A 23,278-nucleotide genomic window follows, 5' to 3' on the forward strand; every position below is an offset into this window, starting at 1 on the left:
TGAGCAATTGGCTGAAGAAGAAATAGGATTGACTGGACTTGTAGGCTCATTGTTTTATTTTGAATGCAGTTATTTTTTGTACATAATTCTACATTTGTAAGTTCAACTTTCATGATAAAGAGATTGCACTAGAGTACTTGCATGAGGTGAATTGAAAAATACTATTTCTTTTGTTTTATACAGTGCAAATATTTGTAATAAAAAATATAAAGTGAGCACTGTACACTTTGTATTCTGTTTAAAATTAAAATATATTTGAAAATGTAGAAAACATCCAGAAATATTTAAATAAATGGTGTTCTATTATTGTTTAATCGCACAATTAATCATGATTAATTTTTTTAAATCACTTGACAGCCCTAGTTCCCTTATCTATGATCACCATCTATTTCCTAGGTAGTTAGTAAGTTGCCCAGCACTTAGGCCAGCTGGAAAACTAGCCTAGAATGTAACAATTCCTGGCCTATCATCTCTCCCCTTTCCTACCTAACGTTTGTTGTTTTACTATTCTTCCAGAGAAAACTTCACACCCACTCCAAATTCTTCTCCCTTTGTTCAGCCTTGATAAGAATATCCAAAAGCTAACAATTATAGACACACAGTAACGACACAGAGCCCATGATCTCTCAAAGTGCCATGGCAAATTTATTTGCCTACCAACTGTGCTGCCTCCGCACGAACATGCCTCTGGCGAAAGACCTGCTGCATCCTTCCCCCGAGGAGGAGAAACGGAAACACAAGCGGCGGCGTCTGGTCCAGAGTCCAAACTCCTATTTCATGGATGTGAAGTGTCCAAGTTGTATAAAATCACCACTGTATTAAGCCATGCTCAGACTGTAGCTCTGTGTGTTGGCTGCTCAACTGTGTTGTGTCAGCCCACTGGAGCACAGGCAAGGCTCACAGAAGGATGCTTCTTCAGATGAAAGCAACACTAAACTAAAGTGTGTCTGAGATGGGTGGGACTACCTGCGCATTTGACTGCACAGACAAATACAGATGGTTTAAGAGCATGGGATTCAGCCACAGAGCAACATTAAGTATCAAGATGTGAGCAGAGGGCTTTAAACACGTCTCTAGAACGTGAGGGGAGAACATGACTTTCATACTGTCCCTATAGCCTCACCCATCTGACGGTCAATAAATTTTGGATAAAATAAAATAAATTAACTAAAAAAAAACTGTGTAAGACTAGAGTGCTTCAAGCTTTGCTTCATAGCTGACTAAAGGTAAGGAAGTAATGCATCAGAGTAAAGCATAGACTTCCTTAAGGGAGCAAGGGTTGGTTATCAGTCTTTTTTTTATCCTGGTACCAGACATGCATTGTAACATGTAATCATACCACTTCCCACTATCGGTGAAGTGATGTTATCTCTGATACTGTGTTCCTTTCACACAGCCAAAGAGCAAACACCCTTCTCTTCTCCACCACCCCGCTACTAGTCAGAAAGCCTAGTCTGCCTTGGCCATCATTCCTATATGGGCTAGAAGCTCCATTTTGATTACATCATTCACCCTCTAGGAGTGGGAAGTCTGACATACATTTGAAGAACTCAGAGATCCTGCCTATACCATATCCCCTTTATACAGACCTCAGAGTATTTGTGGAAGAGTGGGAAGAGGGAGAGGGTAAGTGAAAGAGCTCTGCTCAGCAGCCTCCTTATACATCAGGTATCTCATAACCTGTTCCTCTCCTTTCCTCAGGTCAGTTACCAGATCATGTGACAACCCAATGAGAATTAAACTTACCCAGTGCATCTCCTATTCCTCTGCCCAGTTAGTCTGTGTTGGTACCACACAGCTGGTTATCAGCAATCAGCTCTGCACCACTTGGAGACCAGTCCTATGCAGCACAGCTGCAAGAATCAGAAAAATGCCCTGCCTTTTTAAATACTTTGTACACCATCAGAACATCCAAATCCTGAACCCATAAATAGATATTTGAGGCGTGTGAAACCACCTCAGCTCTCAGAGCTGGATCTGGCAGCTCTTGATAGGCAAATGGCTGCCGAGGAAGTTGAAGTTGTAATAAAGAATTTAAAATCCAATAAAGTTCCAGGTCCCAATGGGTTATTTTGAGAGTATTATAGAGCTCTAAAACAAGTGTTGATCCCCATTTTAACCCAATTGTTAAATGGTATATTGCATGGAAACAACATTCCAAATTTATGGAGAAAGGCAAAAATTGTGGCCACTCCTGAAGAAAAAGATCTTACCAGTTGTTCATCATACAGACCTATTTCTTCAATGACATGGATGCTAAAATTTATGCATAGGTACTAGCAAACAGACTGAGCACCATTTTGCCCAAATTTGTTCATCCTGACCAATCTGGGTTCATTGTTAGCAGGCATCTATCTGATAATATCAGAAAAACTCCGAATTTGATCAATAATGTTAATTCTAACAATTCTTCCAGTGCACTGCTTTATCTGGATGCTGAACAAGCCATTGACCAGCAGGAGCGGGAATACCTCAGAGAGATTTCGGTAGGGTTTGGCTTTGGAAATCAGTTTTCTATGGGCATGCTGGCCTGTATACTCATTCTAAAGTGTCATCTTGGATTAATATAGTCATCAATCCCCTCCTTTTAATTTGTCTAGGTGTATGAGACAAGGTTGCCCCTTATCCCTGTTTGCTTTGGCAATGGAGCCATTTACAATAAATGTGAGAAACAGCCCCTTGGGTAAAGGAGATCAAAACTACTTATAGATCAGAACACAAAATAGTTTTGTATGCTGACCATGTCTTGTTATAGTTGCAGGATCCAGAAGCCTCGTTAAAAATTATAGAACAATTGATTTGGGAATTTGGGCAGGTTTCAGACTGCAAAATAAACTAAGATAAATCTGAAATTTTAGGAATTAATATTCCCAAAAGAGTCAAAACAGAACTTTTGTCAGCTAAATAAATGTGCATGGGCAAAGGAATCTTTAAACTAGTTAGGAATAAATATTGTGAAGAAACAAATCTTTTTACAGCCAGATTACCCTCTGCTGTGGAATAAAACAACAAGAGAGTTGAAGGAATGGAACAAATATGAAATATCTTGGCTAGAGAGGGTAGCGTCTTGTTTCAATGCATCCCTGGTGGTATCTTTGACATGAAATTAAAAACATGGCAGAATGTGCTATTAAAATTCATATGGAAAGATAAAAAACAGAGTTCTAAGGTTCTGTTTAAGCCTACAGAGTGGGGTGGACTACTGTACCCTAATTTGGCTTATTATTACAGAATCATAGACATATATGGCTGGAAGGGACCTCAAGAAGTCATCAAGTCCAGCCTTCTGTGCTCAGGCAGGACCAAAGAAACCTAGACCATTCCTGAAAGGTATTTGTCCAATCTAGTCTTAAAAACTCTAATGAGAGGATTCCATAATTTCTCTTGGAAGTCTGTTGTGGTGCTTAACTCCCTTATTGTTGTAGAAAGTTCTTCCTAATATCAAATTTAAATCTTCCTTGCTGCAGATTAAGCCCATTACTTCTTGTCCTCACTTCAGAGGATATGGAGAAGTTGATCACCATCCTCTTTATAGAAAATCTTACTATATTTGAAGACTTATCAGGTTCCCCCTCATTCTTCCTTTCTCAAGACTAAACATATCCAGTTGCTTTAACCTTTCCTCATAGCTCAGGTTTTCTAAACTTTTTCCTAACAATTAAAATGATATGATCAATTGGGTTAACAGGCCATCCAAACACAGGATAAAACTCAAACAAGACTGGAACCCAAATATAGTTATATAGAGAAAGTTAAAAAGAAATTTAGGTCACCAAAAAAAATTTTTTTTTTAAAAAAATAAGTCACCTATTCATCCAGACCATCTTACCAGCTCTGGACATTTTTTTTCAAATTCCTGTCACTGAGGCCCTCTTCCTTAGACACTTTCATTAATAATCAGGAATTTATCCCTAGGAAATATCCAAGTGACTATTCATTGTGGGTAAGAGCTGAGATTACTCCATTTGGAGAGCTGTCCCTGGGTCCTGATTTGAAATCATACCAAAAGATATGTAATATTATAAATAATATAAAGATTCCATATTTTCAATATTTACAGATCAAACATTTTATTGTGAAATCTGGATACAAGTTGACTATCTAGACTTTTAATCACATTTGAGCAGTTGACCCAGGAGCAAGCTAGAACAAAAAGTTTAATCTCTACTATATACATAATTTTGATTGAAAAGATGTTGATGAGAAAATAACCCAAATGAAAAGATGGAAGAGGGATTTGGTTAAAGAAACTGACCTGGATGAGCGGATCACTATGTGGGAAAAGTGGTATACATCTTCAATTTGTGTAGCTCATGAAGAAATTTTTTTATAAATTGCTGTCTCGATGCCATTTGACTCCAATTAAGATCCATCATATTTTTTGCTACTAGAGATGCATTCTGTTGGGAGGGGTTGAGAGAATGAGGAACATAATTGCACATGTGGTGGCTGCGTCCAGGAATTATACAATTTTGGGAGGAAATTATTAAAAAGATTCAAAAATGCTGCATGTTATTGGAAGAATGAGATTTCTCCTATGGAATTGTGAGATAGGCGAATATGGACTGTCCTTGCAATGGAAAAGCTTTCTCACCAAGTATGTACACAAGAGAAGTACTAAGAAGAAGTCTGGTATCGCCCTTTTTAGCATACTCAAAGGAGGGCAGCTCCCCAGCCAGCAAGTCAAAGTCCTTATCCAGGTTCTTTGAATTTTAATCTGATCCTGAATAAGTAATGAATTATGTACAATATAGTATGTTAATGTTTTATTGTAACTTTGCCTTAACAACTTTTAGGAGAAAATGCCTTGGCAACTTCCCAATATGTAGCAGACAGCCTCATGGTATAGCTTATACAGGTTGGAAAAGAAGAATTACTTGTATTATGGGAGTATCAAGAGGGCCCAATTAAGATCACTAAGAGACAATCTGTGCCACAAGGAGCTTACAATAAGCAAGACACACACAGAGTAGAAAAGAAAACAGCCATCCAGAAGCAAAATGACTTGCCCAAGATGTTTATGTGCATACTCTGTCATCATACAATTGAGGAGCATATTGTTCAAATTAATATATTCTACAGTGGCTGTACTTACATTTCTAATACTGAAGGGTAAGGGCTTGGTGGAGAGTGAGTGAAAACAAGGAAGCAGAATTACTGTTAAGCGATAGGAAATTAAAAATAAGAATTTACTTAGTTTCCAGAATTTACAATATATGTTTCTTAAGTGACATTATGTGAATGTCATTTTAAAGGGCAACGTACTCAGCCCTAACTGTACCATAGTCATTTAAAATTCTCTGACAAAAAGATGTAAGTTCATCAGATCACATGGGCTTCAATACACTTGTATCTGGCAAATCAGCTTTCTCCGTAAACTAGAAGATTCTCTCTTATTTAAGGCCAAAACCTAGTTACACAGGAGACAGTGGGAGCTTTACCATGAACATAAGAATGGCCATACAGGGTGAGACCAATGGTCCATCTAGCCCAATATCCTGTCTTCTGACAGCACCAGATGAGGGAATGAACAGAACAGGGCAATTATCAAGTGATCCATCCCCTGTCATCTAGTCTGAGCTTCTGGCAGTCTGAAACTTAGGGAAATCCAGAGCATGAGGTTGCACCCCTGACCATCTTGGCTAATAGCTATTGATGGACCAGAGATTTCAATGAAACCAGGATTTAGCTCTCAGAAAATTTGTTCCAATTGGCTTAGAGATGAGGGATCAAGGACAGGACAAGACAGTCTCCCAGAAGCCTCCCTTACTCTTTTAAGTTCAGTTATCCCACAAGGTCATTTAACATGAAAACCTAAAGAATGAAGAACTCTTCCTATTTCAGAAACCACTAAAAAAGAAAGCCAGCAAGAATCACAGCAGCGCACTAAACTCTGTTTTTTTGGAACAAAGCCAAGTTCCATCACCTGTGTTACCGTTTTAGAATACAAAAATGTTTTAAGGATGTATCTGTTGCCAGTCTTCAAAAATAGAAAAAAATTTAAAAAAACAGATTTTAAAATACTACCTATAGCCACAGCTGCAAATGATAATCACATCAAAAATGCCTGAGGAGGGAGAAGTCAGGCATTAGTAAGTATCAAGCTAGTAACCCCAAAATAGTCATCAATGCAAGGGTAGAGATGAAGAGTAAGGGGAATTCTTACATAAGGCTAAATATTCAGATTATTTCATTAAAGTTCAACATCAAAATTCTTTGCATTTAAATTCTTTAAATGTGAGAACAGTCAACATTAATAACCAATACTTCTTTCATCATATGATGCCCAATCTTCCAGATATTTCTTGGTAAGTTTCATATTTATTAAGTTCTTCGGCTCCCAAATGGCTACAAAAGGAAGAGTTAAACATTAAACTGACTCTGACCTTTAAAGTGTGCCACTAGAACATATCAGACTGGAGCTTATTCATAGATAAGCCTCTTTGTTACTCTTACACTACAATTACTATATTGTTTTTTCCAGTGAACAAACTCAGAGCAATAAGTAACCAACTTTCCAAGTATCATGATACATTGACAAATTTCTTATTACTTTGTTAGGCAAGAGTTGTCAATCCTCTAACCATCCCACTCTACACGTGTTGAATTTGCTGCAAAGCAACAGTTTATTAATTTTAAGAAGGGATTAAAGGCTTAATATAGGGAACCCTGCATATTATTTCCCAAGTCAAATAGGAAAGAACTTGTTTCAAATCTATTCAGGCTATCAAAAAGGATGAAACGCTCCTTCATGCGAGAGAGAGAGAGAGAGAGTCAGTCCCCATCAGAAGCCTTAGTTTCCTTCTTCTCTTATCAGGCTGCATCACCTGACATTGAACTGAAGAGGATAAGTTCAACAAGACAATTTATGTCAGAAAGGAAAAACTGTGGTGAATCTAGTGTTTCCTCCTCCACTGAAGGTGGTGATTGCCTCTTGTTCAAGCCATTTCTGCAGGTCCCCAGGGTTGGATTTAATCACAAGCAGGACAAGCAACTGTTGAAGATGCTGCATCTACAGAAGGCCCTTAATATGGTTTAGTTCCCTCATGAGGTTGAATTGCTGAGTCTGCTGTTGAAATCACCAAAGCAATTTCAAATCTGATTTACTTTCACTGAAGTATTTCGACTTCACCCATCACTGAGAAGAAGAAAATAAGTCCTGGCGGGAGACATTTTCTTTTCCTGTGAGAGCGAGAGAGCACACTTTCAAGGAACTACTGACTCCTGGAAAATTGATTTCTGCATCAGGATGCCACAGAAACAAAAGGGAGGCCTTCAATCAACTGACTTAAGGTAGGAAAAACAGAGTGGGAAAGATGTCTTATGTATTGTTAAAATGTTACCTCCTGACAGCTATTTTCCAAACACTGTCTGGGGAAGGACGTACCCACTCCTTATACTTAGGATTCAAAACTGACAGTATATTTTGTTTCTTCACTTTTCATCTCCCTGTCTCAATTTAATTCTACTTCAGCCTCCAGCTCCCTAACAAAGGATTTCCCCACTGTCCCCCATTTGGGGCCTCTAATCTGCCATTCCCAGTAAGAGCCTCCTCGGTTAACTTTAACAGCAAATATTAACAGTTATGATCTTAACCTGTAAGCATTTCTTGGCCCATACGTGTAAAATCCTAGACAATCCTGCATAATATCAAGGAGAAGTATGGTCCATGTGATAGATGTTGATGTAAAAAGTGCAGCACTATGTAAATGCACAACTTTGGAATTTATGCATTATTTTAAAGAGAATTTACATGTAGAGTACCTAACAGCCCAATAGACTGAACTCCTCCGTTTATCCGCAGAGCAGGTACAACATGGGCTTTCCCCACCAATGTGCCTCAACATCTGAAAAGGCACCTCCTGGGAAGAGTTTAGTCTCATACCCATTGAGTCTTTGCACAGTAGGGCTGCCAACATAGAGGACAGTTATCAATTAGATTTTTGTGACATAGCCACTAGGCTGAAACCACTAACTAGTTTCACATAAGCCATTAGAAAGCATCAGAAAATAACAGCGTTAGATCGCAACAGACCTGGACCAGGCTTGAACCACAGAGCTAAAAATCTAAGTCTCTATATCCGTCTTACCCGATGCCTGAGCTATCCATTCAGTTCCTATGTACTTTTTTTTTTTTCCCCACACACACACACAGTTTCCATAAATAACTGCATTACAAAAGTTTAATAATATGAGGGAGGAGCTGCATAACTATCAAAATCACTGACAAAGGTTAAAAGAACAATATACGCTGTACTTTTAAAGTTGCATTACTGGTCTTGTATTTTGTTAGACAGGGAAGCTGAAAACCTTCACGTATTTCTAACCTGCTAATTAAGTTTCTCAAGGTCAAGCCCAAGAATATGCAAGTGGAGACAGAAAAGAGATTTTGTTAGATGTCTTCTCTTACATGAGAAAGGGCTTGCCAGCTAACAGAATTCTGTTGGTATCTCACTGAATAGTAGATGCAGTAATTTAAAAAAAAAAAAACACCTAAAATCTTATAGCAGTTTTAACCACTGTGATGAATAACTATTTGTGAAGCAAACAAAAAAAGAACAGTATGTTAGTCCTAAATGAAACTAGCCAGTAGCCCATGCACACCACTAGATTCTGTTGTCTGTTAACATCTCATTACATCATGGTGGTGGCGATAGTACCATATAAAGGTTTTAAGGTGAACTGTGTGACTGGCACATTTTGAAAGAGTAGGGATATTATTCGCTTTGTCCTGGGCAAATTCCAATGCCAGCAATTGAAGTTTGCCTATCTAACTTCCATCTGAACTTCAATTTAATACAAACACACATCTTTACTTCTTGTCCTAAACTTGTAGCGTCTTGATCTTTGCTGTGAAACAGTGTGTTTCACCCAAAAGACAGCTCAACTTCTTAGCAATTAAATTCATTCCCTGTATCATTTTTGCAATCAGTAAGTTCGTGAAGGGTTTCATGCTTTTGGATGTAAGCACCACATGATCTAGCATCCTTACCGTTCAACAAAAAGCCAGCTATAACAAAAGAAGCAACAGCAAGCTACGATATCCAGTTATTCAAATTATTATTTGTACAGCAGTAGTGTCTGGAAGCCCATGCCCCTTTGCTGTACAAAACATAACAAAAGATAGTTGCTGTCCCAAAACAGTTTACAATCCCAAGTACAAAGATGTCAGACAATAGATGGATACAACCAACCAACACAGGGAACAAAATGCAAGATGATGATTATAATCACCATGGTAAGCAGCTGTCGCAACACAGTTATAACAACCAAACATGTATCCTTCTGAAACCATGCGCAGAAATTCAAAAGAACCTTCTCACAATACATTCTAATACTACCATCTAATTTGGTGGAGGAAATTTGGGCATTGAATGGATTGATTTAGACAGCAGCCCCCGGCTTATGAGGAACTCTGAAGCGTCCTCACCACCAATAAAAAGACAACTACTAACATTCTCTGCCACTTGGGTTGCCAGATTCTTTGTGATCTAACCATTAGCCTTCTGGCCAGACTGCCTTGAAAGAAGCTAAGGATGTAGGACAATAGAAAGGTGGCTTGCATCCCCTACTCTATGTCCATCTGCAACCCAAGCCTAGAAGACTCTGGCTCTAGGTTGCTTTTATTTTCAATTATGAAAAAAAGTAAAGGAGTGTTTTTCTTATAAGAACCTTGTGATATACGTCAGTACTTCCACACACCAGAAGTAGTAACTTACAAAAAAAGAAAATTTTTACCTGTAAATTGAGTTTCTGCTCATCAGACATCTGTCCAGGCTTCCCCCCCCCCCCCACTCACTTTGAGAGAACTGTTGTGTCAGTTTACACTAAGACATACTTAACAAGTCAGATGATTCACGTGACTAGTTATGATACCAAATATCTGACTGACCAACAGTCAAAGAGCATAAACCATAAACCACAGATATCCAAATTGGTGCTCTTTATTGGAGAAAAAGGTCTTACCGTTTCCACTGATACTTTGTTTTGAGTGATCTAATTTAGGAAAAGAGATCTTTCCAAGAGAAAGGGATCAGATATATTCAGTTGTATATGGCAGAGTTTCTCAACCTGTGGGTCATGACCCAAAATTGGGTTGCTAAAACTTTACAGTGGGTCTTTCAGTAGCTCTTGCCCCATGGGGCAGGCTGAGCTCAGCTTCCTGCTCCAGGTGTTGTGACCTGGTGTACAGGGTTGCAGTGCCACTCAGATTTGAAAACAGCTCCCCTCTGTCATGGCAGGGCCAAACCTGAGTGGTGCTGTGACCCCCAAGGTTGCAATGCCTGGAGTGGGAAGCCGAGCTAATCCAGTCCCAAGGGTCTGGAGCTGCAGGAGCCACTGCTGTTGGGTGAGTGCAGGACATGCTCTGCAACCTCCCACCCCAGGGCCTCCCACCCCCTTCCAGCAGGACACGACCCTCCCCCCGCCCACAGGGCATCCCACCCCTTCAGAGGCAGGATTCGATCCTCCCCACCTGACCTCTCATCCCCCAGAACCCTACCCCGCTCTCTCTCATACACACCCCAATTTACTGGGTCACCACAAGCAATTAAATGGATCCTGAAGCCAAAAAGATTGAGAACCACTGGCATATGGTTTGGCTTTTTGGATATCTGTGACTAAGTATATCAGCTTACAATGAAGAATCCACACTGACACTTATGTTAAATATTCTTTGAATATACAGAGGTAAGCATGTATACATATTTGTTTCAATAATGCAATGCGGCCTAGTAGTTAGAACAGGGGAGTGAGAGTTAGGACACCTGGATTCTAGTCCTGGCTTTGCCACACACTTGCTGTAGGGCCTTGTGCAATTTACTTTATCTTAATTTCTGTAAAATGGAGAGAATAGTTATCTGCCTTTGTAAAGTGGTCTAAGGTCCTTGGATAAAACATACTATTTGAGTTATAAAAAAAACAAACACACACATCAACCATCCCAGCCCCAAATTACACTGGGGAATGGGAAAGCAGGGCAGAAAAATAGCCTTCTGGTATGTGCCTATTTAAAAGGATATGGTCTTATCCCCACTGCCATGTTTTGACTCTTGAAGAAGTACTCTAACTGGTTCTCAGAAGTAAGCTACCTGCCAAGAAATGGAAAGACCTGCAGAGTGGCTGTTCAACGTAAGTAATTATAGCAGGAAGATCAACCCAGATGCAGTGCCCTTCAGCACAGTGCCAAAGAAATGAGTAAAAAATAGGGCTGTCAAGCAATTAAAAAGATTAATCGTGCTGTTGAACAATAATAGAAAACCATTTATTTAAATATTTTGCATGTTTTTCTACATTTTCAAATATAATGATTTCAATTACAACACAAAATACAAAGTGTACAGTGCTCACTTTATATTATTTTTATTACAAACATTTGCATCGTAAAAAACAAAAGAAATAGCATTTTTCAATTCACCTCAGACAAGTACGGTCGTGCAATCTCTTTATCGTGAAAGTGCAACTTACAAATGTAGATTTTTTTGGTTAAATAACTGCATTCAGAAACAAACTAAAGTAAAACTTTAGAGCCTACAAGTCCACTCAGTCCTACCTCTTCTTCAGCCAATCACTCAAACAAGTTTTTAACATTTACGGGAAATAATGCTGTCTGCTTATTTACAATGTCACCTAAAAGTGAGAACATGGCACTTTTGTAGCTGGTATTTTGTAGCAAGGTATTTACATGCCAGATGCGCTAAACTTTCGTATGCCCCTTCATGCTTCCGCCACCATTACAGAGGACATGCTTCCATGCTGATGATGCTCGTTAAAAAAATAATGCATTAATTAAATATATGACTGAACTCCTTTGGGGAGAATTGTATATTTCCTGCTATTTTACCCGCATTCTACCATATATTTCATGCAGTCTCAGATGATGACCCAGCACATGTTCATTTTAGGAACACTTTCATTGCAGATTTAACAAAATGCAAAGAAGGTACCAATGTGAAATTTCTAAAGATAGCTACAGCACTCAACACAAGGTTTAAAATCTGAAGTGCCTTCCAAAATCTGAGAGGGACAGGCTGTGGAGCATGCTTTCAGAATTCTTAAAAGAGCAACACTCTGATACGGAAACTACAGAACCCGAACCACCAAAAAAGAAAATCAACCTTCTGCTGGTGGCATCTGACTCAGATGATGAAAATGAACATGCATCAGTCTGCACTGCTTTGGATTGTTATTGAGCACAACCCGTCGTCATCATGGACACATGTCCTCTGGAATGGTGGTTGAAGCATGAAGGGACATTTGAATCTTTAACACATCTGGCACATAAATATCTTGTGACATCAGCTATAACAGTGCCAGTTTTCACTTTCAGATGACATTTTAAATGAAGAACTGGGCAGCAGCATCTCATGCAAATGTAAACAGACTTGTTTGTTTGAGCGATTGGCTGAACAAGAGGTAGGACTGAGTGGACTTGTAGGCTCTAAAGTTTTACATTGTTTTGTTATTGAATGCAATTATGTAACCCCCCCAACAAAATCTACATTTTGTAAGGTGCACTTTCACGATAAAGAGATTGCACTACAGTACTTGTTTGAGGTGAACTGAAAAATTATATTTCTTTTATCATTTTTACAGTGCAAATATTTGTAATAAAATTATGAAGTGAGCACTGTACACTTTGTATTCTGTGTTGTAACTGAAATCAATATATTTGAAAATGTAAAAAAAAATCCAAAAATATTTATAAATACATTTCCATTGGTATTCTATTGTTTAACACTGTGTTTAAAACTGCTATTAATCTCCTTTTTTAATCATGGTTAATTTTTTTTTTAGTTAATCACGTGAGTTAACTGCGATTAATCAACAGTCCCAATTAGAAAAAAAATGGTTTTGTGGCGTTGGAAAAACATATTTTGCTGAGGCAACAGACTCTTTAAATACTCTACATAGGGATGCAGTAAGAAAGAGAGAACTTCCACACTGCTGTGTTCAGAAGCTTCCTTTTTCATGGATCATAACTCCCGACTGCCCAAGAGGCAAAACAGAGACCTGCAAGCTTAGCCCTTCAGAAAGCCTTTACAGCTGACTCATTTTGCAGAGAGCTCAGATTCACACTCTCTCTCTCTCACACACACACACACAAATAGGGGTTCAGAAGTGCCATGACCATGCAGCTCTTACTGTGGCACTGGAATTCATTAAATGTTGTTTTCCTAAGAATAGTTTTATTGTACTTTTTATCTGCAAGAACTGTTGAATCAGACCTCAGTTTGAAACCTAATGCCTAAAACAATATAATTTGAGAGTTTAACACAACTCTGTGCAGCTCCTACTGATAAAATGTGATGCCTCTTTCTGTGCATTTCTCCACTCGCTGAGCATGTGTTACATTCCTATACACCTATTACATTTCATTTTGAAATTTCAAGCATCCAGTTTATTTTGATTTAAGTTATAATACGTGCATCAGTACGTCAGCAAGTATGTTTAAAATAGATTAATTTTATTACTGCCTAGTTCTGTCATCTATATCACAAACCAAGTTGAATACCAGGGTTACCTGTATTATCTTGGCAGAATATCTTTCATAAAGTCCCTGTAGTTTGTTAATTTTATAAAAATGTACCTATGACATATTAATAGATATAGGATTTGGTTTTTTAAAAGTTAGAACATTACAATGACTAACTCAAGAATATAAAAATAGGCTAAGTGGCTTAAAAGTCAGCCCTCTTGGAAAAAGCGAGAGAGAGCAGGCGAGCCATGTCCTGTGCTCAAAAGTTACATGCTATGTGGTAAGTGTCCAATATAGTTTCCCCATTTTGGGCAGCAGGAAACTGTTAATCAAAATTTACACACGGAGGAATTTTATAAAATAAAATGTCTTGCACTTGTAGACAACTGTGCACTACTGAAACATTATAATAGAAAATACTAAAAAACAAACAAAAGTTTTGGAAGCAGGATGCATTGTTTTAAATTGCTTCATTAAAAAACAAATCATTGATTTAAATCAGTAAACGCTACTCTGAAAATTTGTGCAATTGAAACTTCAAATTAAAATTCATAACTAAACTGTAAGTGTTGTTCATTTTTAAAATACCCTACTGATAGAGTTTCTTATTTGAATTTTTTATAAAACTGTTATAGACCCCAAAAAATGAACACCCTGATTCCGCAAACACTGAAGCAGGTATCTAACTTCACTCATGTGACTTCAAGGAGCCTACTCAGGTGCTAAAGCATTTGTAGCATTAGAAATTAAAATTTTACTTTTATAAAATAATTTCCCTCTTGGTGTTTGATGATTTATAAATTACTGTGTTAATGAAAAAAATATTTAGATTTTCAATACATTAAAGTTATTGTGATTTTTTTTTAATACATAGAGATCATGTTTTTCAAAATAGGGGCCTAATGTTAGGTTTTTAAGTCCATATTTAACACTTAAGGGTAAGGTTGCCAACTTTCTGATTGCAAAAAACCAAACACCCTTGCCCTGCCACTTCCCTGATGCCCTGCCCCTTCTCACTCCATCCCCGCTCCATCCATTGCTCGCTTTTGCCCACCCTGGCTCAATTGCTCATCCTCACCAGACTGGGTCAGAGGGTTGGGGTGCGGGAGGGGGGAGATGAGGGCTCCAGCTGGGGGTGAGGGCTCTGGGGACGAAGGGCTTGGGGTGCAGGAGGGGACTCTGGGTTGGGGCTGAGAGGTTTGGCATATGGGAGGGGGCTCTGGGCTGGGGCCGGGGATGAGGGGTTTGGGGTGCAGGAGGAGACTCTGAGCTGGGGCAGCGAGTTTGGGTGCAGGAGGGGATGGGCTGTGGGAGGGAGTTTGGGTGCAGGAGGGTGTTCCAAGCTGGGGCAGGGGGTTGGAGTGCAGGATGTCCTGGGATCCAGGATGCAGGCTCTAGGAGAGAGTTTGGGGGTGGGAGAGGGCTTAGGGCTGGGGCAGGGGGTTGGTGTGTGGGGGAGGTATGAGGTGCAGGCACCGGGTAGTGCTGACTTCAGGTGCACTCCCGGAAGCAAACAGCATGTCTCTCTGGCTCGTAGGCGCAGGGGGCTCTGCGTGCTGCCTCCATCTGCAGGCACCGCTCCCGCAGCTCCCATTGGCCATGGTTCCCAGCCAACGCTTGGGGCACGGCATGGAGCCTCCCTGGCCACTCCTGTGCCTGGGAGCTACGCAGAGCTGGCCACTGCAGCCAACTGAACTGTAGTGCTGACCAGAGCCACCAGGGCCCCTTTTTGAGCGAGCGTTCCAGTTGAAAACCAGACGCCTGGCGAACCTAGCCAAGGATGAGATTTTCTAAAGCACCCAAGATACTTAGGGGTTGTCTACTTGAGGCAACATGCTCTGCAGGGGTGTGATTTCTAAAGCATACTAACGTGCTGAGCTCTAACCAGTCCATGTAGACCCCGACGGTGCGCACTAAACAGTACTATGTTAAAGCACACTAGTGAACTTTTAATGCTTTCCAGTAGGATCTACATGACCAATTAATATGCTTTAGAAATCTCACCCCCACAGCATGTATTACCCCACCACGTAGACAAGTCTGTAGGGTATGTCTACGCTTACAGTTGGGAGTGCAATTCCCAATTCGAGGAGACATACTCATATTAAAAAACAGAGTGTACCTGCTGTGGTAGGAGCGGCTAGCTGCCCCAAGTACAGGCCTAACATCTCAAATGGGCATATATTGATGGTGGGTAGCCCCTCTGGCTGCCTACACAGCTCCGGCTACACTATGTTTTTAGCACACTAGCCTGATCGGACCTAGTACAAGTATGTCTCTCAAGCTGGGAATCACAGCCCCGGCTTGATGTGCAGACATAATCTTAGGATTGATTTCAAATCCTGATGATGTAATAGCCCAGTCAAGGCATTTCAGCCCTCTGGACTAGTGGAAGTTCAAGGTGTTGGAAGGTAATGTTAATTGCATACATAGCACCAGGGTAGATTGATTCAAATCAGAAAGCAGGAAACCCTGAGTTAAATCACTGATTTTAATTTTGTTTTGTATTTGTAAGTTTCAGTTATTTTCCCTTACGAAAAGCAGGTTCTCATTGTTTGGTAACAATTAAAACATGTTGATTTGCAACCAGATATAACCTTTAAACTAAATTTGGTACTTCTTGCTAACCTTGAGAATACACATTTATTTGAGCAATTATATAGTATAACTCATTTATTCAGCTTAATATTTACTTTATGTTAAAAAGCAGTGACTGACATTTCATATTTTCTAGATTAAGTTTTTTATTTGTGATTAGTGTCAAGATGCATTTGAATGGAAATTGGAATTCAGTTAAAATGCACAAAACAACATTTTAAAATATTTAAATAAAGTTACTTAAATATGCTGAATACATAAAAAGTTTAGTCAAATATGTTTTACATTTAAACCTGATCAAATAAAGTATTAGCTATAATTAGTGAACTAAACTGATGATTGGTCACCATGACCTTCAAGAATGTAGAACTAGCAGATCTCATTGTCTTACCCCTCATTTTTATTCATAGAATGAAAAAGGAAACCAAGCTTTCCTGCTTTTTTCAACTCCCAATCGGTTTCCTCAGCTTTGAATGAATTAATCATTGAGCTGAACTTGTTGAATAAACTGAAATGAAGAAATATTCTCTCTGCTCCTGCAGAAGGGGATGCTGCTGTCAAAAGCTGGTTTAGCACTCAACACCGCACACTGGTTCCAGGTGCTTAGCCAGTGACTTCCACCAGTATTTTGACTTAATCAGCAAACATATATTGCTTTAATATAAATGATTTTAATAGATTATAGTAAGTTTTGGCCTTAATATAATTGGTCACAATATCAAATTTATTTATTTTTAGAAAGAAAAGTGCATTTACATTTTAAAATGATTTTTGGCATTAATTTTTATTCATCCTGTATAGCATGAGCTTTTTGTTTTATCTATTTTACATTTGACTGTGTGTTCTTCTCACCGTAAGGAGAATAAAGAGGTCCTCAACTTGACTTTTTCCTGCGTAGATGAGCATTTTTAATATAAAACTTCTTAGTTGAAAAAAATCTCTATGAAAAAGCCAAATTTCTATTAGCAATTAGGAAGCTAAAGAAATAAGTACAAAACATCCACTTCAGCAATTTATTATAAAAAGGGAAGAAAGTAATGGAAAATTAGTAAGGGGGTTAAATTATTATTTAAAATCAAGACATATCTTAATGTTTTGTTTTGTTTTTAAATTATTATTTTTACATCCGGTTTAGAATAGAGATAAACCTAAAAAGCATGTTGAGTTTAAGCCAGCCTCTAACTACTGGGTGTTAAGGAAAAACTCTCTGGGGACAGGTTATCCCATAACTAGTTGCTGCAGGATTTCTTGTACCCTCCTTTGAAGCAAATGGTATTTAGCTGTTGTCTATGAGAGAGTACTGGACTAGGTGAACCACTAATCTGCTCAAACACGGTAATTCCTATGCCTCATTTGTTTCCGACAATCTTTGTCTGGCTAAATCTTTAAACTTGGTTGTATTATATATATAGGATTAAGGTTAAATCTGCACTATAAATTGGAACCATGTTGTAGCTAGGCTAGGGGAAAAAACAGATTTACTGACATGGTAGTAGTTATACATAGGGAATAAAGCAGTGTTTTCCACAACCTACAAAGACATTTAATGCTGGGAATGTGTTTGGCAACCTACAAGTCAGAAACACCTCCGGAGAGTCTAGTGTACATCACTCCTGAAACAATTCATAGAGAGAGTCAGAATTTAAGGCCAGACGGAACCAGTACATCCATCATTTACTCTGATCTCCTGTACATAAGAGTAATAATTCTACCATGACATAGCCTCTTAGACAATGCTTTGCATTCATATTTATATATCTCAAAGCACCTTACTAAAGAAGTCAGGATTATTATCCTTATTTTATAGAAAATAAGGAAGGGTGCAAGACAGCAGAGCAGGCCAGTGATAGAGCCAGGAATAGAACCAAGGTCTCCTGTATTTTATTCCGCCTTAGCTATTAGGCCATTCCCAGGCAAGATGGAAAACAGTCTCCTGACTCTAAGACAAGGAATGAATATCAGAGAGAATGAGCAGAGCTGAACTTCCATGGAATAATACTTACAGCAATTTAAATTGTGGTGAGCTAATTTTTTTCCCCATGCTCTTGAAAGATAGTATTATAGTTCACATTTTCATACCAAATTTATATTAGCTCTAGGGAATCCTGTATATGCTGTAACTAGGATTGCCAACTTCATAACTGTAGAAAACAGAACACCCTTGCCCTGCAGCTTCTCCAAGGCCCTGCCCCCACTTTCTCCATATCCCCTCCCTCCATTGCTCGCTCTCCCCCACCCTCGCTCACTTTCACCAAGCTGAGGAAGAGGTAGGAGGGGGCTCTGGGATGGCGGCTGTGGGGTTTGAATTGTGGGAGGGGGCTCCAGGCTGGGGCAGGGGATTCGTGTGTGAGCAGGGATGAGGACTCGGCTGGGGGTGTGGGCTCTGGGGTGGGGCAGGGGCCAAAGGGTTTGGAGTGTGGGAGGAGGTGTGGAGTGCAGGCTTCAGGAGGGAGTTTGAGTGTGGGAGGGGATTCCAAGCTGGGGAAGGAAGTTGGGGTGAAATCTCCGGGAAGCGCTGACCTCATGCGGCTCCATGTCCCTCCAGCTCCTAGGCAAAGGGGCAACTAGGGGGCTCCACATGCTGCCCTTGCCCACGGGCACCGCCCCCACATCAACCATTGTCCATAGTTCCCGGCCAATGGGAGCTGCAGAGCCGGCGCTTGTGGCAATTCCTGCAGTGCGTGGACACACCTGACTGCCCCTCCACCTAGGACCCCGAGGGACACGCCGGCCACTTCCCAGGAGCTGTGTGGAGCCAGGCATGGAGCCTGCCTTCCCCACTGGGCTATGACCAAACAGATTTCTAGTGACCCAGTCAGCTGTGCTGACTGGAGCCACCAGGGTCCCTTTTCGGCTGGGCATTCTGGTCGAAAACCAGACACCTGGCAACCCAATCTGTATCTCTTAGTTTGGTATCATATGTCATTCCTGTTTGCTTACATCCATTTCATTTATCCCTGACACTTCACTGTTAGAGTATATTGACAAATGTATCTTATTTTACCCTATCCTTGTTACTTATCTTTATTTGTGCCCTATGACAAAGAATCACAGAAAGTTGCAATTTCTCCAAACACAGAACAAGGAACTTTACTGAAGTAAGGAAAAATAGTACAGTGAAAGCTGTTTTATCCGGCACTTCACCAACCGGAAAACTCTATAAAACAGGATTTCTGATCTTCATTGAAATTCCAGTTTATAGTCTGGTTGGCACGGGGCTGGCAGGGAGTTAGGGTGCGAGAATGAGTGTGGAACACAGGCTGTGGGTGGAAGTTTGGGTGTGAGAGGTGGTGTGGGGCGCTGGATCTGGGGTGTCCTCACTTTGGGCAGCTCCCCACAAACAGCAACCTGTCCCAGCTGCTCCAAGGTGGAGGTGCAGCAGATGGCTCTGCGCACTGCCCCCACCCAGAGTGCTAGCTCCGCAGCTCCCATTGGCTGGGAACCGCGGCCAATGGGAGCTGTCGGGGCAGTGCCTTCGGGCAGAACCACCTGCCACGCCTCATCCTTGGAGCAGCCAGGACAGGTTGCCGCTTGCAGGGAGCCGCCCAAGGTGAGCCCCTCCCAGATCTGGCACCATGCACCCTCTCCTGTGCCCCAATCAGCTGCCCCGAGCCCTCTCCCGCACCCAAACTCCCTCCCAGAGCCTGCACCCCACACCTCCTCCTGTGCCCCAATCCCCAGCCCCACACCCAAACTCCCTCCCTCTTAGTTAACTGGCATTTTTCACTTATTGGCACACGCACACACCCACCAATCCCTCCAACATGCCAGATAAAACAACTTTCACTGTATTAAGGTTAAACCCACCCAACCACTCACATCTCTACTGCAGAGCTTCCATCTACTATCTTCCTCATCCTCCCTCCACACTGGCTTTCTGCTACAGATAAATACAGTTTGCTTTCCCTTACAAGTGTGAGGGTATATGGAAACATCAGGATCAAGTACTGACCTTGTACTTCCACTGAACTGCTAAATCACCCTTCATAGATTTTAAGGCCAGAAGGAACCATTGTGATCATCTTGTCTGACTTGCTATGTAAACACAGGACTTCCCCGAGACTTCCACAGGATTTCCCCGAATTAATTCCTGTTTGAACCAGAGTATCTCTTTTAGAAAAAACTTGCACTTTTGATTGAAAATTTTTGGTCTTTCTAAGCCACGTTTTCCTTTGCTGATTGTTGTGGTTCTGCTCTGAGCCCCCTCCAATTTTTCCAAAATCCTTGAATTGTGGACAACAGAAATGGACACATTATTCCAGCAGTAATGGCACCCGTGCAAAATAAAGAGGTAATATAACCTCCCTACTCCTATTCAATAGTCTCATTTATGCATGCAGTGATCATATTAGCCCTTGTTATCAGTTGCCATAAAAATGTTAAACAAAGAAAGTCAGTCAGTCAAATAAGTCGAAAATCTTAAGTGACTCAAACTGTACTACAGAATCTCTATGGATAGACATTCTATGTTTGAGTAAGAAGAATATAGCAGTAAGAATATACTATTAACCACCTGACCAGGACAGAGTCAGTGATTGTGAAATACTAAAGGAGGGTAGAGAGGCTACAAAACCATAAAAACCCAATAATAATGGGGGATTTCAACTATCCCCACATCGACTGTGTACATGTCACCTCAGGATGGGATACAGAGGTAAAGTTTCTAGACACCATAAATGACTGTTTTGGGAGAAGCTAGTCGTAGACCCCTTAAGGGGAGAGGCAATTTATTATTTAGTCTTAAGTGCAGCACTCATTAATGTAATTCAATTTAGTGTCCTTGCAAGAGGGGGGGGGGAAATACCAAAAAAAAAAAAAACCACCACAATAACATTTAACTTTAAAAGGGGGAACTATACAAAAACGAGGACACTAGTTAGATAGAAATGAAAAAGAGCAATCATAAGGCTAAAATGCTTGCAAGCAGCTTAGAAACTAATTAAAAACACCTAACAGAGGTTCACCCTAAATATATACCCCAACTCAAAAAAAAAAAAAAAGACAGTAGGAGGAGCAAATGAATGCCACCATGACTAAATAGCAAGTACTGGAGGCTGTTAGAGGCAAAATGGTATCTTTTAAAATTTGGAAGTCAAACCCTGCTGAGGAAAACAGAAAGAAGCAGAAACTCTGGCAAGTAAAATGTAAAAATATAAAGCAGGACAAGAAAAAAAATTGAGAAGCAACTTGCTAAAGATGCAAAAACTAACAGTAAAAAACAGTTTTTGTTACACAAGATGCAGGAAGCTTGCCAAACAGGCAGTGGGGCCACTGGACAATCAAAGTGTTAAAGAAGCGCTCAAGGAAGACATGGTCATTGCAGAGAGCTAAATGAATTCTTTGCATCCATCTTCACTGCAGAGATGTGGGAGATACCCACATCAGAGCTATGCTTTTTTGGGTGGTAAATCTGAAGTAATGTCCCAAATTGATGTGTCAATAGAAGAGATTTTTAGAACAAATTGATACACTAAACAAGAAGTCACCAGAACCAGAAGGTATTCCCCGAAAACTTCTGAAGGAACTCAAATATGGAAGTGCAGACCTACTAACTGTAGTATGTAATCTGTCACTGAAATATACCCTACCAGGTGACTGGAAAGTAGCTAATATAAAACGGATTTATAAAACAGGCTCTAGAGGAGATCCTGGCAATTATAGGCTTGTGAGCCTAACTTCAGTACAAGGCAAATTGTTAGAAATTATAGTAAAGAACAGAATTATAAGACACCTAGATAAACATGATTTTCTGGGAAAGAGTCAACATGGCTTTTGTAAAGGGAAAACATGCCTCACCAATCTATTAGAACTGTTTAAGGGAGTCAACAAACATTTAGATAAAGGTGATCCAGTTGATATAGCAAAAGTCTGGATTTCCAAAAGCCTTTGACAAGCTTTCTTACCGAAGTCTCTTAAGGAAACGAAGTAGCCACAGGATAAGAGGGAAGGTTCTCTTACAGCTTAGTAACTGGTTGACAAATAAATGAACAAAAAGGTCGATATAAATGGTCAGTTTTCACAATAGAAAGGAGGGTCCCCCAAGGTTCTGTACTGGAACCCATGCTGCTCATCATATTCATTAATAATCTGGAAAAGGGGGCGGGGTGAATAGCGACGTGGCAAAGTCTTCAGACAACACAAAATTACTTGAAGATAGGTAAGTCCAAAGCTGACTGAGAAATCTCACAAAACTGGGTGACTGGGCAACAATATGGCTGATGAAATTCAAATTTTGATAAGTGCGAAGTAATGTACATTGGAAAAAATAGTCCCAACTATATATATACACAAACAATGATGGGATCTAAATTATCTGTTACCACCTAAGAAAGAGCCTAAAGTCACTGTGGATAGCTCTCTGAAAACTTAGGCTCAAGTGCGTGGAAGCGGCCACAAAGAATAACGGTATGTTAGGTACTATTAGGAACGGGACTGAAAACAAGACAGAAAGTATCATAATGCCATGACTTATGTCTGTAGTACACCTACAGATACTGAATACTGTGTCCAGTTCTGATTACCTCATCTCAAAAAGGATACAGCGGAACTGGAAAAGGTGCAGAAAAGGGCAACAAAGGCGATCAGAGGTATGGAACAACTTCCACGGAGAGACTAAAAGGATTAGGACTGTTCCACTTAGACAAGAGACAACTAAGAGGGGGAGGAGATAATGATAGAGGTCTATAAAATCATGTGTGGTGTGGAAAAAATGAATAGAGACATGGTATTGACCTTTCACACAGTTCAAAAACCAGATATCACAGAAAGAAAGGCAGCAAGTTTAATACAAACAAAAGAAAGTACTTTTTCACATAATGCACAACTAACCTGTGGAACTCATTGCCACAGGATGTTGTGATGGCCAAAAGTATAACTCCGTTCAAAAAAAGAACTGGATAAGTTCATGGAAGCTAGGTCCATTAATGGCTATTGATCAAAATGGTCAAGGCTGCAACTCCCATGTTCAGGGCAACCCTAAATCTCTGACCACCAGCTGGGAGTGGATCACACCATAATTGCCCAGTTCTGTACACTTCCCCTGAAGCTCTGGTATGGGTTACTGTCAGAGAAACAGGCTATTGGGCAAGATGAACCATGGTCTGACCCACTATGGCAGCTCTTACATTCTTACATTGTACTGGAAGCTCGTGTTCTGCTGATTATCCACCATGAATAAGAGAGTCACAGCAACCTAAAATAGAG

The 23,278-nt window shown here is 40.2% G+C and overlaps 1 protein-coding gene and 1 pseudogene across 1 annotated transcript in view; one reads left to right on the forward strand and one right to left on the reverse strand.

Moving 5' to 3' along the window:
• MLLT3 (MLLT3 super elongation complex subunit) overlaps positions 1 to 23,278 on the reverse strand; it is a 220,951-nt gene that overhangs the window by 171,501 nt on the left and 26,172 nt on the right. The gene's annotated exons all lie outside the window — the stretch shown is intronic.
• Positions 682 to 935, forward strand: LOC144264672 (small ribosomal subunit protein eS27 pseudogene; annotated as a pseudogene).

The sequence above is a fragment of the Eretmochelys imbricata genome, chromosome 5 (assembly GCF_965152235.1).
Source record: "Eretmochelys imbricata isolate rEreImb1 chromosome 5, rEreImb1.hap1, whole genome shotgun sequence".
Classification (NCBI taxonomy): Eukaryota; Metazoa; Chordata; order Testudines; family Cheloniidae; genus Eretmochelys; species Eretmochelys imbricata.